The 16804-nt window shown below is 38.2% G+C and overlaps 7 non-coding genes across 7 annotated transcripts; all 7 read right to left on the bottom strand.

The window, feature by feature from the left end:
• Nucleotides 1–7304: 7304 nt before the first annotated feature.
• On the bottom strand, nucleotides 7305–7378 carry trnak-cuu (transfer RNA lysine (anticodon CUU)). Its single transcript has one exon. It is a non-coding gene; the product is annotated as a tRNA-Lys (tRNA).
• A 2381-nt stretch (nucleotides 7379–9759) lies between these two features.
• Nucleotides 9760–9833, bottom strand: trnar-ccu (transfer RNA arginine (anticodon CCU)). The gene has a single exon. It is a non-coding gene; the product is annotated as a tRNA-Arg (tRNA).
• A 923-nt stretch (nucleotides 9834–10756) lies between these two features.
• On the bottom strand, nucleotides 10757–10830 carry trnak-cuu (transfer RNA lysine (anticodon CUU)). Its single transcript has one exon. It is a non-coding gene; the product is annotated as a tRNA-Lys (tRNA).
• Nucleotides 10831–13256: 2426 nt separating this feature from the next.
• trnak-cuu (transfer RNA lysine (anticodon CUU)) lies at nucleotides 13257–13330 on the bottom strand. The gene has a single exon. It is a non-coding gene; the product is annotated as a tRNA-Lys (tRNA).
• A 1391-nt stretch (nucleotides 13331–14721) lies between these two features.
• Nucleotides 14722–14795, bottom strand: trnar-ccu (transfer RNA arginine (anticodon CCU)). The gene has a single exon. It is a non-coding gene; the product is annotated as a tRNA-Arg (tRNA).
• Nucleotides 14796–15718: 923 nt separating this feature from the next.
• trnak-cuu (transfer RNA lysine (anticodon CUU)) lies at nucleotides 15719–15792 on the bottom strand. The gene has a single exon. It is a non-coding gene; the product is annotated as a tRNA-Lys (tRNA).
• Nucleotides 15793–16700: 908 nt separating this feature from the next.
• On the bottom strand, nucleotides 16701–16774 carry trnak-cuu (transfer RNA lysine (anticodon CUU)). The gene has a single exon. It is a non-coding gene; the product is annotated as a tRNA-Lys (tRNA).
• Between the last annotated feature and the right edge of the window lie 30 nt (nucleotides 16775–16804).

The following is a 16804-nucleotide window of genomic DNA, read 5'->3' as shown; positions in this document are numbered from 1 at the left end:
GAGATTAAGAGTCTCATGCTCTACCGAACTGAGCTAGCCGGACATCTTCCTTATAACTTCCCAACACAATAGAAATGTTAGAATGCAAGAAATATGTTTCATGAGAAGTAAAACCCTCTTGTATGAAAACAACCTAGGTCTGAGATAATGATCAGATTACAGAATACATTTTACCTTTAATGTTTTTGAGCACAAATTCCATGAACAAAAACAACCTGAACCATGTTGTCCAATTATTTCGCAAGAAGATCAAACCAATGCTTGTCATTGGTTAGGGATTCAATCTCTTGCAGTTTTCCATTCTAGTTAAGCTAGATAATCTAGACAAATTGATGGGTTCAATATATATATAATTTTCTGATCAGCCGTTGATGTTTGCTTGGTTTGTGTGAACACTATGGAATGTATTTTCTCTGAAGTATTCTTTAATAAGGAGTCTTTTAAGCTAAGACTTTCATCTGCATGCTGGTGCTCAATTCCTAAACTTAAAATCTCCGCAGCCCAACATGGGGCTCGAACCCACGACCCTGAGATTAAGAGTGTCATGCTCTACCGAACTGAGCTGGCTCTTCTTGCAAATAACTTCCCATCATAATAGAAATGTTAGAATGCAAGAAATATGTTTCATGAGAAGTAAAACCCTCTTGTATGAAAACAGGCGGTTTAGTTCCGTGAACAAAAACCGCCTGGACAATGTTGTCCAATTCTTTCGCAAGAAGATCAAACACACGCTTGTCATTGGTTAGGGATTCAATCTCTTGCAGTTTTCCATTCTCGTTTAGCTATATAATCTAGACAAATTGATGGGTTTAATATATATAATTTTCTGATCAGACGTTGATGTTTGCTTGGTGTGTGTGAACTCTATGGAATGTATTTGCTCTGAAGTATCCTTTAATAAGGAGTCTTTTAAGCTAAGACTTTGATCTGCATGCTGGTGCTCAATTCCGAATCTCAAAAGGTCCATAGCCCAACGTGGGGCTCGAACCCACGACCCTGAGATTAAGAGTCTCATACTCTACCGAACTGAGCTAGCCGGGCTTCTTCCTTATAACTTCCCATCACAATAGAAATGTTAGAATGCAAGAAATATGTTTCATGAGAAGTAAAACCCTTTACCTTTAATGTTTTCAGCACAAGTTCCGTGAACAAAAACACCCTGAACCATGTTGTCCAATTCTTTCGCAAGAAGATCAAACACACGCTTGTCATTGGTTTGGGATTCAATCTCTTGCAGTTTTCCATTCTAGTTTAGCTTTATAATCTAGACAAATTGATGGGTTTAATATATATATAATATTCTGATCAGCCGTTGATGTTTGCGAACTCTATTGAATGTATTTGCTCTGAAGTATCCTTTAATAAGGAGTCTTTTAAGATAGACTTTGATCTGCTTGCTGGTGCTCAATTCCTAACCTTAAAATCTCCATAGCCCAACGTGGGGCTCGAACCCACTACGCTGAGATTAAGAGTCTCATGCTCTACCGAACTGAGCTAGCCGGGCTTCTTCCTTGTAACTTCCCATCACAATAGAAATGTTAGAATGCAAGAAATATGTTTCATGAGAAGTAAAACCCTTTACCTTTAATGTTTTCAGCACAAGTTCCGTGAACAAAAACACCATGAACCATGTTGTCCAATTCTTTCGCAAGAAGATCAAACACACGCTTGTCATTGGTTTGGGATTCAATCTCTTGCAGTTTTCCATTCTAGTTTAGCTATATAATCTAGACAAATTGATGGGTTTAATATATACATAATATTCTGATCAGCCGTTGATGTTTGCGAACTCTATGGAATGTATTTGCTCTGAAGTATCCTTTAATAAGGAGTCTTTTAAGATAGACTTTGATCTGCATGCTGGTGCTCAATTCCTAACCTTAAAATCTCCATAGCCCAACGTGGGGCTCGAACCCATGACCCTGAGATTAAGAGTGTCATGCTCTACCGAACTGATCTGGCGCTTCTTCCAAATAACTTCCCATCACAATAGAAATGTTAGAATGCAAGAAATATGTTTCATGAGAAGTAATACCCTCTTGTATGAAAACAACCTAGGTCTGAGATAATGATCAGATTACAGAATAAGTTTTACCTTTAATGTTTTCAGCACAAGTTCCGTGAACAAAGACACCCTGAACCATGTTGTCCAATTCTTTCGCAAGAAGACCAAACCAACGCTTGTCATTGGTTAGGGATTCAATCTCTTGCAGTTTTCCATTCTAGTTTAGCTTTATAATCTAGACAAATTGATGGGTTCAATATATATATAATATTCTGATCAGCCGTTGATGTTTGCGAACTCTATGGAATGTATTTGCTCTGAAGTATCCTTCAATAAGGAGTCCTTTAAGCTAAGACTTTGATCTGCATGCTGGTGCTCAATTCCGAATCTCAAAAGATTCATAGCCCAACGTGGGGCTCGAACCCACAACCCTGAGATTAAGAGTCTCATGCTCTACCGAACTGAGCTAGCCGGACATCTTCCTTATAACTTCCCAACACAATAGAAATGTTAGAATGCAAGAAATATGTTTCATGAGAAGTAAAACCCTCTTGTATGAAAACAACCTAGGTCTGAGATAATGATCAGATTACAGAATACATTTTACCTTTAATGTTTTTGAGCACAAGTTCCATGAACAAAAACAACCTGAACCATGTTGTCCAATTATTTCGCAAGAAGATCAAACCAATGCTTGTCATTGGTTAGGGATTCAATCTCTTGCAGTTTTCCATTCTAGTTAAGCTAGATAATCTAGACAAATTGATGGGTTCAATATATATATAATTTTCTGATCAGCCGTTTATGTTTGCTTGGTGTGTGTGAACACTATGGAATGTATTTTCTCTGAAGTATTCTTTAATAAGGAGTCCTTTAAGCTAAGACTTTGATCTGCATGCTGGTGCTCAATTCCGAATCTCAAAAGCTTCATAGCCCAACGTGGGGCTCGAACCCACGACCCTGAGATTAAGAGACTCATGCTCTACCGAACTGAGCTAGCCGGACATCTTCCTTATAACTTCCCAACACAATAGAAATGTTAGAATGCAAGAAATATGTTTCATGAGAAGTAAAACCCTCTTGTATGAAAACAACCTAGGTCTGAGATAATGATCAGATTGGTTTGGGATTCAATCTCTTGCAGTTTTCCATTCTAGTTTAGCTTTATAATCTAGACAAATTGATGGGTTCAATATATATATAATATTCTGATCAGCCGTTGATGTTTGCGAACTCTATGGAATGTATTTGCTCTGAAGTATCCTTTAATAAGGAGTCTTTTAAGATAGACTTTGATCTGCATGCTGGTGCTCAATTCCTAACCTTAAAATCTCCATAGCCCAACGTGGGGCTCGAACCCACTACGCTGAGATTAAGAGTCTCATGCTCTACCGAACTGAGCTAGCCGGGCTTCTTCCTTGTAACTTCCCATCACAATAGAAATGTTAGAATGCAAGAAATATGTTTCATGAGAAGTAAAACCCTTTACCTTTAATGTTTTCAGCACAAGTTCCGTGAACAAAAACACCATGAACCATGTTGTCCAATTCTTTCGCAAGAAGATCAAACACACGCTTGTCATTGGTTTGGGATTCAATCTCTTGCAGTTTTCCATTCTAGTTTAGCTATATAATCTAGACAAATTGATGGGTTTAATATATACATAATATTCTGATCAGCCGTTGATGTTTGCGAACTCTATGGAATGTATTTGCTCTGAAGTATCCTTTAATAAGGAGTCTTTTAAGATAGACTTTGATCTGCATGCTGGTGCTCAATTCCTAACCTTAAAATCTCCATAGCCCAACGTGGGGCTCGAACCCATGACCCTGAGATTAAGAGTGTCATGCTCTACCGAACTGATCTGGCGCTTCTTCCAAATAACGTCCCATCACAATAGAAATGTTAGAATGCAAGAAATATGTTTCATGAGAAGTAATACCCTCTTGTATGAAAACATCCTAGGTCTGAGATAATGATCAGATTACAGAATAAGTTTTACCTTTAATGTTTTCAGCACAAGTTCCGTGAACAAAAACACCCTGAACCATGTTGTCCAATTCTTTCGCAAGAAGACCAAACCAACGCTTGTCATTGGTTAGGGATTCAATCTCTTGCAGTTTTCCATTCTAGTTTAGCTTTATAATCTAGACAAATTGATGGGTTCAATATATATATAATATTCTGATCAGCCGTTGATGTTTGCGAACTCTATGGAATGTATTTGCTCTGAAGTATCCTTCAATAAGGAGTCCTTTAAGCTAAGACTTTGATCTGCATGCTGGTGCTCAATTCCGAATCTCAAAAGATTCATAGCCCAACGTGGGGCTCGAACCCACAACCCTGAGATTAAGAGTCTCATGCTCTACCGAACTGAGATAGCCGGACATCTTCCTTATAACTTCCCAACACAATAGAAATGTTAGAATGCAAGAAATATGTTTCATGAGAAGTAAAACCCTCTTGTATGAAAACAACCTAGGTCTGAGATAATGATCAGATTACAGAATACATTTTACCTTTAATGTTTTTGAGCACAAGTTCCATGAACAAAAACAACCTGAACCATGTTGTCCAATTCTTTCGCAAGAAGATCAAACACACGCTTGTCATTGGTTTGGGATTCAATCTCTTGCAGTTTTCCATTCTAGTTTAGCTAGATAATCTAGACAAATTGATGGGTTCAATATATATATAATTTTCTGATCAGCCGTTTATGTTTGCTTGGTGTGTGTGAACACTATGGAATGTATTTTCTCTGAAGTATTCTTTAATAAGGAGTCCTTTAAGCTAAGACTTTGATCTGCATGCTGGTGCTCAATTCCGAATCTCAAAAGCTTCATAGCCCAACGTGGGGCTCGAACCCACGACCCTGAGATTAAGAGTCTCATGCTCTACCGAACTGAGCTAGCAAGAAATATGTTTCATGAGAAGTAAAACCCTTTACCTTAATGTTTTCAGCACAAGTTCCGTGAACAAAAACACCCTGAACCATGTTGTCCAATTCTTTCGCAAGAAGACCAAACCAACGCTTGTCATTGGTTAGGGATTCAATCTCTTGCAGTTTTCCATTCTAGTTAAGCTAGATAATCTAGACAAATTGATGGGTTCAGTATATATATAATTTTCTGATCAGACATTGATGTTTGCTTGGTGTGTGTGAACTCTATGGAATGTATTTGCTCTGAAGTATCGTTTAATAAGGAGTCTTTTAAGCTAAGACTTTCATCTGCATGCTGGTTCTCAATTCCTAACCTTAAAATCTCCATAGGCCAACGTGGGGCTCGAACCCACGACCCTGAGATTAAGAGTGTCATGCTCTACCGAACTGATCTGGCGCTTCTTCCAAATAACTTCCCATCACAATAGAAATGTTAGAATGCAAGAAATATGTTTCATGAGAAGTAAAACCCTCTTGTATGAAAACAACCTAGGTCTGAGATAATGATGAGATTACAGAATAAGTTTTACTTTTAAGTTTTCAGCACAAGTTCCGTGAACAAAAACACCCTGAACCATGTTGTCCAATTCTTTCGCAAGAAGATCAAACACACGCTTGTCATTGGTTTGGGATTCAATCTCTTGCAGTTTTCCATTCTAGTTTAGCTTTATAATCTAGACAAATTGATGGGTTTAATATAATATAATATTCTGATCAGCCGTTGATGTTTGCGAACTCTATGGAATGTATTTGCTCTGAAGTATCCTTTAATAAGGAGTCCTTTAAGCTAAGACTTTGATCTGCATGCTGGTGCTCAATTCCGAATCTCAAAAGCTTCAAAGGACAACGTGGGGCTCGAACCCACGACCCTGAGATTAAGAGTCTCATGCTCTACCGAACTGAGCTAGCCGGACATCTTCCTTATAACTTCCCAACACAATAGAAATGTTAGAATGCAAGAAATATGTTTCATGAGAAGTAAAACCCTCTTGTATGAAAACAACCTAGGTCTGAGATAATGATCAGATTACAGAATACATTTTACCTTTAATGTTTTTGAGCACAAGTTCCATGAACAAAAACAACCTGAACCATGTTGTCCAATTATTTCGCAAGAAGATCAAACCAATGCTTGTCATTGGTTAGGGATTCAATCTCTTGCAGTTTTCCATTCTAGTTAAGCTAGATAATCTAGACAAATTGATGGGTTCAATATATATATAATTTTCTGATCAGCCGTTGATGTTTGCTTGGTGTGTGTGACCTCTATGGAATGTATTTGCTCTGCAGTATCCTTTAATAAGGAGTCTTTTAAGCTAAGACTTTGATCTGCATGCTGGTGCTCAATTCTGAATCTCAAAAGGTCCATAGCCCAACGTGGGGCTCGAACCCACGACCCTGAGATTAAGAGTCTCATGCTCTCCCGAACTGAGCTAGCCGGGCTTCTTTCTTATAACTTCCCATCACAATAGAAATGTTAGAATGCAAGAAATATGTTTCATGAGAAATAAAACCCTTTACCTTTAATGTTTTCAGCACAAGTTCCGTGAACAAAAACACCCTGAACCATGTTGTCCAATTCTTTCGCAAGAAGATCAAACACACGCTTGTCATTGGTTTGGGATTCAATCTCTTGCAGTTTTCCATTCTAGTTAAGCTAGATAATCTAGACAAATTGATGGGTTCAGTATATATATAATTTTCTGATCAGACATTGATGTTTGCTTGGTGTGTGTGAACTCTATGGAATGTATTTGCTCTGAAGTATCCTTTAATAAGGAGTCTTTTAAGCTAAGACTTTCATCTGCATGCTGGTGCTCAATTCCTAACCTTAAAATCTCCATAGGCCAACGTGGGGCTCGAACCCACTACCCTGAGATTAAGAGTGTCATGCTCTACCGAACTGATCTGGCGCTTCTTCCAAATAACTTCCCATCACAATAGAAATGTTAGAATGCAAGAAATATGTTTCATGAGAAGTAAAACCCTCTTGTATGAAAACAACCTAGGGCTGAGATAATGATGAGATTACAGAATAAGTTTTACTTTTAAAGTTTTCAGCACAAGTTCCGTGAACAAAAACACCCTGAACCATGTTGTCCAATTCTTTCGCAAGAAGATCAAACCAATGGTTGTCATTGGTTAGGGATTCAATCTCTTGCAGTTTTCCATTCTAGTTAAGCTAGATAATCTAGACAAATTGATGGGTTTAATATATATATAATATTCTGATCAGCCGTTGATGTTTGCGAACTCTATGGAATGTATTTGCTCTGAAGTATCCTTTAATAAGGAGTCTTTTAAGCTAAGACTTTGATCTGCATGCTGGTGCTCAATTCTGAATCTCAAAAGGTCCATAGCCCAACGTGGGGCTCGAACCCACGACCCTGAGATTAAGAGTCTCATGCTCTACCGAACTGAGCTAGCCGGGCTTCTTACTTATATCTTCCCATCACAATAGAAATGTTAGAATGCAAGAAATATGTTTCATGAGAAGTAAAACCCTTTACCTTTAATGTTTTCAGCACAAGTTCCGTGAACAAAAACACCCTGAACCATGTTGTCCAATTCTTTCGCAAGAAGATCAAACCAACGCTTGTCATTGGTTAGGGATTCAATCTCTTGCAGTTTTCCATTCTAGTTAAGCTAGATAATCTAGACAAATTGATGGGTTCAGTATATATATAATTTTCTGATCAGACATTGATGTTTGCTTGGTGTGTGTGAACTCTATGGAATGTATTTGCTCTGAAGTATCCTTTAATAAGGAGTCTTTTAAGATAGACTTTGATCTGCATGCTGGTGCTCAATTCCTAACCTTAAAATCTCCATAGCCCAACGTGGGGCTCGAACCCACTACGCTGAGATTAAGAGTCTCATGCTCTACCGAACTGAGCTAGCCGGGCTTCTTCCTTGTAACTTCCCATCACAATAGAAATGTTAGAATGCAAGAAATATGTTTCATGAGAAGTAAAACCCTTTACCTTTAATGTTTTCAGCACAAGTTCCGTGAACAAAAACACCATGAACCATGTTGTCCAATTCTTTCGCAAGAAGATCAAACACACGCTTGTCATTGGTTTGGGATTCAATCTCTTGCAGTTTTCCATTCTAGTTTAGCTATATAATCTAGACAAATTGATGGGTTTAATATATATATAATATTCTGATCAGCCGTTGATGTTTGCGAACTCTATGGAATGTATTTGCTCTGAAGTATCCTTTAATAAGGAGTCTTTTAAGCTAAGACTTTGATCTGCATGCTGGTGCTCAATTCCTAACCTTAAAATCTTCATAGCCCAACGTGGGGCTTGAAACCACGACCCTGAGATTAAGAGTCTCATGCTCTACCGAAATGAGCTGGCCGGGCTTCTTCCTCATAACTTCCCATCACAATAGAAATGTTAGAATGCAAGAAATATGTTTCATGAGAAGTAAAACCCTCTTGTATGAAAACAACCAAGGTCTGAGATAATGATGAGATTACAGAATAAGTTTTACCTTTCATGTTTTCAGCACAAGTTCCGTGAACAAAAACCGCCTGAACCATGTTGTCCAATTCTTTCGAAGAAGATCAAACACACGCTTGTCATTGGTTAGGGATTCAATCTCTTGCAGTTTTCCATTCTAGTTAAGCTAGATAATCTAGACAAATTGATGGGTTCAGTATATATATAATTTTCTGATCAGACATTGATGTTTGCTTGGTGTGTGTGAACTCTATGGAATGTATTTGCTCTGAAGTATCCTTTAATAAGGAGTCTTTTAAGATAGACTTTGATCTGCATGCTGGTGCTCAATTCCTAACCTTAAAATCTCCATAGCCCAACGTGGGGCTCGAACCCACTACGCTGAGATTAAGAGTCTCATGCTCTACCGAACTGAGCTAGTCGGGCTTCTTCCTTGTAACTTCCCATCACAATAGAAATGTTAGAATGCAAGAAATATGTTTCATGAGAAGTAAAACCCTTTACCTTTAATGTTTTCAGCACAAGTTCCGTGAACAAAAACACCATGAACCATGTTGTCCAATTCTTTCGCAAGAAGATCAAACACACGCTTGTCATTGGTTTGGGATTCAATCTCTTGCAGTTTTCCATTCTAGTTTAGCTATATAATCTAGACAAATTGATGGGTTTAATATATATATAATATTCTGATCAGCCGTTGATGTTTGCGAACTCTATGGAATGTATTTGCTCTGAAGTATCCTTTAATAAGGAGTCTTTTAAGCTAAGACTTTGATCTGCATGCTGGTGCTCAATTCCTAACCTTAAAATCTTCATAGCCCAACGTGGGGCTTGAAACCACGACCCTGAGATTAAGAGTCTCATGCTCTACCGAAATGAGCTGGCCGGGCTTCTTCCTCATAACTTCCCATCACAATAGAAATGTTAGAATGCAAGAAATATGTTTCATGAGAAGTAAAACCCTCTTGTATGAAAACAACCAAGGTCTGAGATAATGATGAGATTACAGAATAAGTTTTACCTTTCATGTTTTCAGCACAAGTTCCGTGAACAAAAACCGCCTGAACCATGTTGTCCAATTCTTTCGAAGAAGATCAAACACACGCTTGTCAATGGTTAGGGATTCAATCTCTTGCAGTTTTCCATTCTAGTTTAGCTATATAATCTAGACAAATTGATGGGTTTAATATATATATAATATTCTGATCAGCCGTTGATGTTTGCTTGGTGTGTGTGAACTCTATGGAATGTATTTGCTCTGAAGTATCCTTTAATAAGGAGTCTTTTAAGCTAAGACTTTGATCTGCATGCTGGTGCTCAATTCCTAACCTTAAAATCTTCATAGCCCAACGTGGGGCTTGAAACCACGACCCTGAGATTAGGAGTCTCATGCTCTACCGAAATGAGCTGGCCGGGCTTCTTCCTCATAACTTCCCATCACAATAGAAATGTTAGAATGCAAGAAATATGTTTCATGAGAAGTAAAACCCTCTTGTATGAAAACAACCTAGGTCTGAGATAATGATGAGATTACAGAATAAGTTTTACCTTTCATGTTTTCAGCACAAGTTCCGTGAACAAAAACCGCCTGAACCATGTTGTCCAATTCTTTCGAAAGAAGATCAAACACACGCTTGTCATTGGTTAGGGATTCAATCTCTTGCAGTTTTCCATTCTAGTTTAGCTATATAATCTAGACAAATTGATGGGTTTAATATATATATAATATTCTGATCAGCCGTTGATGTTTGCTTGGTGTGTGTGAACTCTATGGAATGTATTTGCTCTGAAGTATCCTTTAATAAGGAGTCTTTTAAGCTAAGACTTTCATCTGCATGCTGGTGCTCAATTCCTAACCTTAAAATCTCCGTAGCCCAACATGGGGCTCGAACCCACGACCCTGAGATTAAGAGTGTCATGCTCTACCGAACTGAGCTGGCTCTTCTTCCAAATAACTTCCCATCATAATAGAAATGTTAGAATGCAAGAAATATGTTTCATGAGAAGTAAAACCCTCTTGTATGAAAACAGGCGGTTTAGTTCCGTGAACAAAAACCGCCTGGACAATGTTGTCCAATTCCTTCGCAAGAAGATCAAACACACGCTTGTCATTGGTTAGGGATTCAATCTCTTGCAGTTTTCCATTCTAGTTTAGCTATATAATCTAGACAAATTGATGGGTTTAATATATATAATTTTCTGATCAGACGTTGATGTTTGCTTGGTGTGTGTGAACTCTATGGAATGTATTTGCTCTGAAGTATCCTTTAATAAGGAGTCTTTTAAGCTAAGACTTTGATCTGCATGCTGGTGCTCAATGCCGAATCTCAAAAGGTCCATAGCCCAACGTGGGGCTCGAACCCACGACCCTGAGATTAAGAGTCTCATGCTCTACCGAACTGAGCTAGCCGGGCTTCTTCCTTATAATTTCCCATCACAATAGAAATGTTAGAATGCAAGAAATATGTTTCATGAGAAGTAAAACCCTTTACCTTTAATGTTTTCAGCACAAGTTCCGTGAACAAAAACACCCTGAACCATGTTGTCCAATTCCTTCGCAAGAAGATCAAACACACGCTTGTCATTGGTTTGGGATTTAATCTCTTGCAGTTTTCCATTCTAGTTTAGCTTTATAATCTAGACAAATTGATGGGTTTAATATATATATAATATTCTGATCAGCCGTTGATGTTTGCGAACTCTATGGAATGTATTTGCTCTGAAGTATCCTTTAATAAGGAGTCCTTTAAGCTAAGACTTTGATCTGCATGCTGGTGCTCAATTCCGAATCTCAAAAGATTCATAGCCCAACGTGGGGCTCGAACCCACGACCCTGAGATTAAGAGTCTCATGCTCTACCGAACTGAGCTAGCCGGACATCTTCCTTATGACTTCCAAACACAATAGAAATGTTAGAATGCAAGAAATATGTTTCATGAGAAGTAAAACCCTCTTGTATGAAAACAACCTAGGTCTGAGATAATGATCAGATTACAGAATACATTTTACCTTTAATGTTTTTGAGCACAAGTTCCATGAACAAAAACAACCTGAACCATGTTGTCCAATTATTTCGCAAGAAGATCAAACCAATGGTTGTCATTGGTTAGGGATTCAATCTCTTGCAGTTTTCCATTCTAGTTAAGCTAGATAATCTAGACAAATTGATGGGTTTAATATATATATAATATTCTGATCAGCCGTTGATGTTTGCGAACTCTATGGAATGTATTTGCTCTGAAGTATCCTTTAATAAGGAGTCCTTTAAGCTAAGACTTTGATCTGCATGCTGGTGCTCAATTCCGAATCTCAAAAGCTTCATAGGACAACGTGGGGCTCGAACCCACGACCCTGAGATTAAGAGTCTCATGCTCTACCGAACTGAGCTAGCCGGACATCTTCCTTATAACTTCCCAACACAATAGAAATGTTAGAATGCAAGAAATATGTTTCATGAGAAGTAAAACCCTCTTGTATGAAAACAACCTAGGTCTGAGATAATGATCAGATTACAGAATACATTTTACCTTTAATGTTTTTGAGCACAAGTTCCATGAACAAAAACAACCTGAACCATGTTGTCCAATTATTTCGCAAGAAGATCAAACCAATGCTTGTCATTGGTTAGGGATTCAATCTCTTGCAGTTTTCCATTCTAGTTAAGCTAGATAATCTAGACAAATTGATGGGTTCAATATATATATAATTTTCTGATCAGCCGTTGATGTTTGCTTGGTGTGTGTGACCTCTATGGAATGTATTTGCTCTGAAGTATCCTTTAATAAGGAGTCTTTTAAGCTAAGACTTTGATCTGCATGCTGGTGCTCAATTCTGAATCTCAAAAGGTCCATAGCCCAACGTGGGGCTCGAACCCACGACCCTGAGATTAAGAGTCTCATGCTCTCCCGAACTGAGCTAGCCGGGCTTCTTTCTTATAACTTCCCATCACAATAGAAATGTTAGAATGCAAGAAATATGTTTCATGAGAAATAAAACCCTTTACCTTTAATGTTTTCAGCACAAGTTCCGTGAACAAAAACACCCTGAACCATGTTGTCCAATTCTTTCGCAAGAAGATCAAACACACGCTTGTCATTGGTTTGGGATTCAATCTCTTGCAGTTTTCCATTCTAGTTAAGCTAGATAATCTAGACAAATTGATGGGTTCAGTATATATATAATTTTCTGATCAGACATTGATGTTTGCTTGGTGTGTGTGAACTCTATGGAATGTATTTGCTCTGAAGTATCCTTTAATAAGGAGTCTTTTAAGCTAAGACTTTCATCTGCATGCTGGTGCTCAATTCCTAACCTTAAAATCTCCATAGGCCAACGTGGGGCTCGAACCCACTACCCTGAGATTAAGAGTGTCATGCTCTACCGAACTGATCTGGCGCTTCTTCCAAATAACTTCCCATCACAATAGAAATGTTAGAATGCAAGAAATATGTTTCATGAGAAGTAAAACCCTCTTGTATGAAAACAACCTAGGTCTGAGATAATGATGAGATTACAGAATAAGTTTTACTTTTAAAGTTTTCAGCACAAGTTCCGTGAACAAAAACACCCTGAACCATGTTGTCCAATTCTTTCGCAAGAAGATCAAACCAATGGTTGTCATTGGTTAGGGATTCCATCTCTTGCAGTTTTCCATTCTAGTTAAGCTAGATAATCTAGACAAATTGATGGGTTTAATATATATATAATATTCTGATCAGCCGTTGATGTTTGCGAACTCTATGGAATGTATTTGCTCTGAAGTATCCTTTAATAAGGAGTCTTTTAAGCTAAGACTTTGATCTGCATGCTGGTGCTCAATTCTGAATCTCAAAAGGTCCATAGCCCAACGTGGGGCTCGAACCCACGACCCTGAGATTAAGAGTCTCATGCTCTACCGAACTGAGCTAGCCGGGCTTCTTCCTTATATCTTCCCATCACAATAGAAATGTTAGAATGCAAGAAATATGTTTCATGAGAAGTAAAACCCTTTACCTTTAATGTTTTCAGCACAAGTTCCGTGAACAAAAACACCCTGAACCATGTTGTCCAATTCTTTCGCAAGAAGATCAAACCAACGCTTGTCATTGGTTAGGGATTCAATCTCTTGCAGTTTTCCATTCTAGTTAAGCTAGATAATCTAGACAAATTGATGGGTTCAGTATATATATAATTTTCTGATCAGACATTGATGTTTGCTTGGTGTGTGTGAACTCTATGGAATGTATTTGCTCTGAAGTATCCTTTAATAAGGAGTCTTTTAAGATAGACTTTGATCTGCATGCTGGTGCTCAATTCCTAACCTTAAAATCTCCATAGCCCAACGTGGGGCTCGAACCCACTACGCTGAGATTAAGAGTCTCATGCTCTACCGAACTGAGCTAGCCGGGCTTCTTCCTTGTAACTTCCCATCACAATAGAAATGTTAGAATGCAAGAAATATGTTTCATGAGAAGTAAAACCCTTTACCTTTAATGTTTTCAGCACAAGTTCCGTGAACAAAAACACCATGAACCATGTTGTCCAATTCTTTCGCAAGAAGATCAAACACACGCTTGTCATTGGTTTGGGATTCAATCTCTTGCAGTTTTCCATTCTAGTTTAGCTATATAATCTAGACAAATTGATGGGTTTAATATATATATAATATTCTGATCAGCCGTTGATGTTTGCGAACTCTATGGAATGTATTTGCTCTGAAGTATCCTTTAATAAGGAGTCTTTTAAGCTAAGACTTTGATCTGCATGCTGGTGCTCAATTCCTAACCTTAAAATCTTCATAGCCCAACGTGGGGCTTGAAACCACGACCCTGAGATTAAGAGTCTCATGCTCTACCGAAATGAGCTGGCCGGGCTTCTTCCTCATAACTTCCCATCACAATAGAAATGTTAGAATGCAAGAAATATGTTTCATGAGAAGTAAAACCCTCTTGTATGAAAACAACCAAGGTCTGAGATAATGATGAGATTACAGAATAAGTTTTACCTTTCATGTTTTCAGCACAAGTTCCGTGAACAAAAACCGCCTGAACCATGTTGTCCAATTCTTTCGAAGAAGATCAAACACACGCTTGTCATTGGTTAGGGATTCAATCTCTTGCAGTTTTCCATTCTAGTTTAGCTATATAATCTAGACAAATTGATGGGTTTAATATATATATAATATTCTGATCAGCCGTTGATGTTTGCTTGGTGTGTGTGAACTCTATGGAATGTATTTGCTCTGAAGTATCCTTTAATAAGGAGTCTTTTAAGCTAAGACTTTGATCTGCATGCTGGTGCTCAATTCCTAACCTTAAAATCTTCATAGCCCAACGTGGGGCTTGAAACCACGACCCTGAGATTAGGAGTCTCATGCTCTACCGAAATGAGCTGGCCGGGCTTCTTCCTCATAACTTCCCATCACAATAGAAATGTTAGAATGCAAGAAATATGTTTCATGAGAAGTAAAACCCTCTTGTATGAAAACAACCTAGGTCTGAGATAATGATGAGATTACAGAATAAGTTTTACCTTTCATGTTTTCAGCACAAGTTCCGTGAACAAAAACCGCCTGAACCATGTTGTCCAATTCTTTCGAAAGAAGATCAAACACACGCTTGTCATTGGTTAGGGATTCAATCTCTTGCAGTTTTCCATTCTAGTTTAGCTATATAATCTAGACAAATTGATGGGTTTAATATATATATAATATTCTGATCAGCCGTTGATGTTTGCTTGGTGTGTGTGAACTCTATGGAATGTATTTGCTCTGAAGTATCCTTTAATAAGGAGTCTTTTAAGCTAAGACTTTCATCTGCATGCTGGTGCTCAATTCCTAACCTTAAAATCTCCGTAGCCCAACATGGGGCTCGAACCCACGACCCTGAGATTAAGAGTGTCATGCTCTACCGAACTGAGCTGGCTCTTCTTCCAAATAACTTCCCATCATAATAGAAATGTTAGAATGCAAGAAATATGTTTCATGAGAAGTAAAACCCTCTTGTATGAAAACAGGCGGTTTAGTTCCGTGAACAAAAACCGCCTGGACAATGTTGTCCAATTCCTTCGCAAGAAGATCAAACACACGCTTGTCATTGGTTAGGGATTCAATCTCTTGCAGTTTTCCATTCTAGTTTAGCTATATAATCTAGACAAATTGATGGGTTTAATATATATAATTTTCTGATCAGACGTTGATGTTTGCTTGGTGTGTGTGAACTCTATGGAATGTATTTGCTCTGAAGTATCCTTTAATAAGGAGTCTTTTAAGCTAAGACTTTGATCTGCATGCTGGTGCTCAATGCCGAATCTCAAAAGGTCCATAGCCCAACGTGGGGCTCGAACCCACGACCCTGAGATTAAGAGTCTCATGCTCTACCGAACTGAGCTAGCCGGGCTTCTTCCTTATAACTTCCCATCACAATAGAAATGTTAGAATGCAAGAAATATGTTTCATGAGAAGTAAAACCCTTTACCTTTAATGTTTTCAGCACAAGTTCCGTGAACAAAAACACCCTGAACCATGTTGTCCAATTCCTTCGCAAGAAGATCAAACACACGCTTGTCATTGGTTTGGGATTTAATCTCTTGCAGTTTTCCATTCTAGTTTAGCTTTATAATCTAGACAAATTGATGGGTTTAATATATATATAATATTCTGATCAGCCGTTGATGTTTGCGAACTCTATGGAATGTATTTGCTCTGAAGTATCCTTTAATAAGGAGTCCTTTAAGCTAAGACTTTGATCTGCATGCTGGTGCTCAATTCCGAATCTCAAAAGATTCATAGCCCAACGTGGGGCTCGAACCCACGACCCTGAGATTAAGAGTCTCATGCTCTACCGAACTGAGCTAGCCGGACATCTTCCTTATGACTTCCAAACACAATAGAAATGTTAGAATGCAAGAAATATGTTTCATGAGAAGTAAAACCCTCTTGTATGAAAACAACCTAGGTCTGAGATAATGATCAGATTACAGAATACATTTTACCTTTAATGTTTTTGAGCACAAGTTCCATGAACAAAAACAACCTGAACCATGTTGTCCAATTATTTCGCAAGAAGATCAAACCAATGGTTGTCATTGGTTAGGGATTCAATCTCTTGCAGTTTTCCATTCTAGTTAAGCTAGATAATCTAGACAAATTGATGGGTTTAATATATATATAATATTCTGATCAGCCGTTGATGTTTGCGAACTCTATGGAATGTATTTGCTCTGAAGTATCCTTTAATAAGGAGTCTTTTAAGCTAAGACTTTGATCTGCATGCTGGTGCTCAATTCTGAATCTCAAAAGGTCCATAGCCCAACGTGGGGCTCGAACCCACGACCCTGAGATTAAGAGTCTCATGCTCTACCGAACTGAGCTAGCCGGGCTTCTTCCTTATATCTTCCCATCACAATAGA

Source organism: Platichthys flesus, chromosome 20 (assembly GCF_949316205.1).
Source record: "Platichthys flesus chromosome 20, fPlaFle2.1, whole genome shotgun sequence".
NCBI lineage: Eukaryota > Metazoa > Chordata > Actinopteri > Pleuronectiformes > Pleuronectidae > Platichthys > Platichthys flesus.
This window is presented reverse-complemented; position numbering and strand designations above follow the sequence as displayed.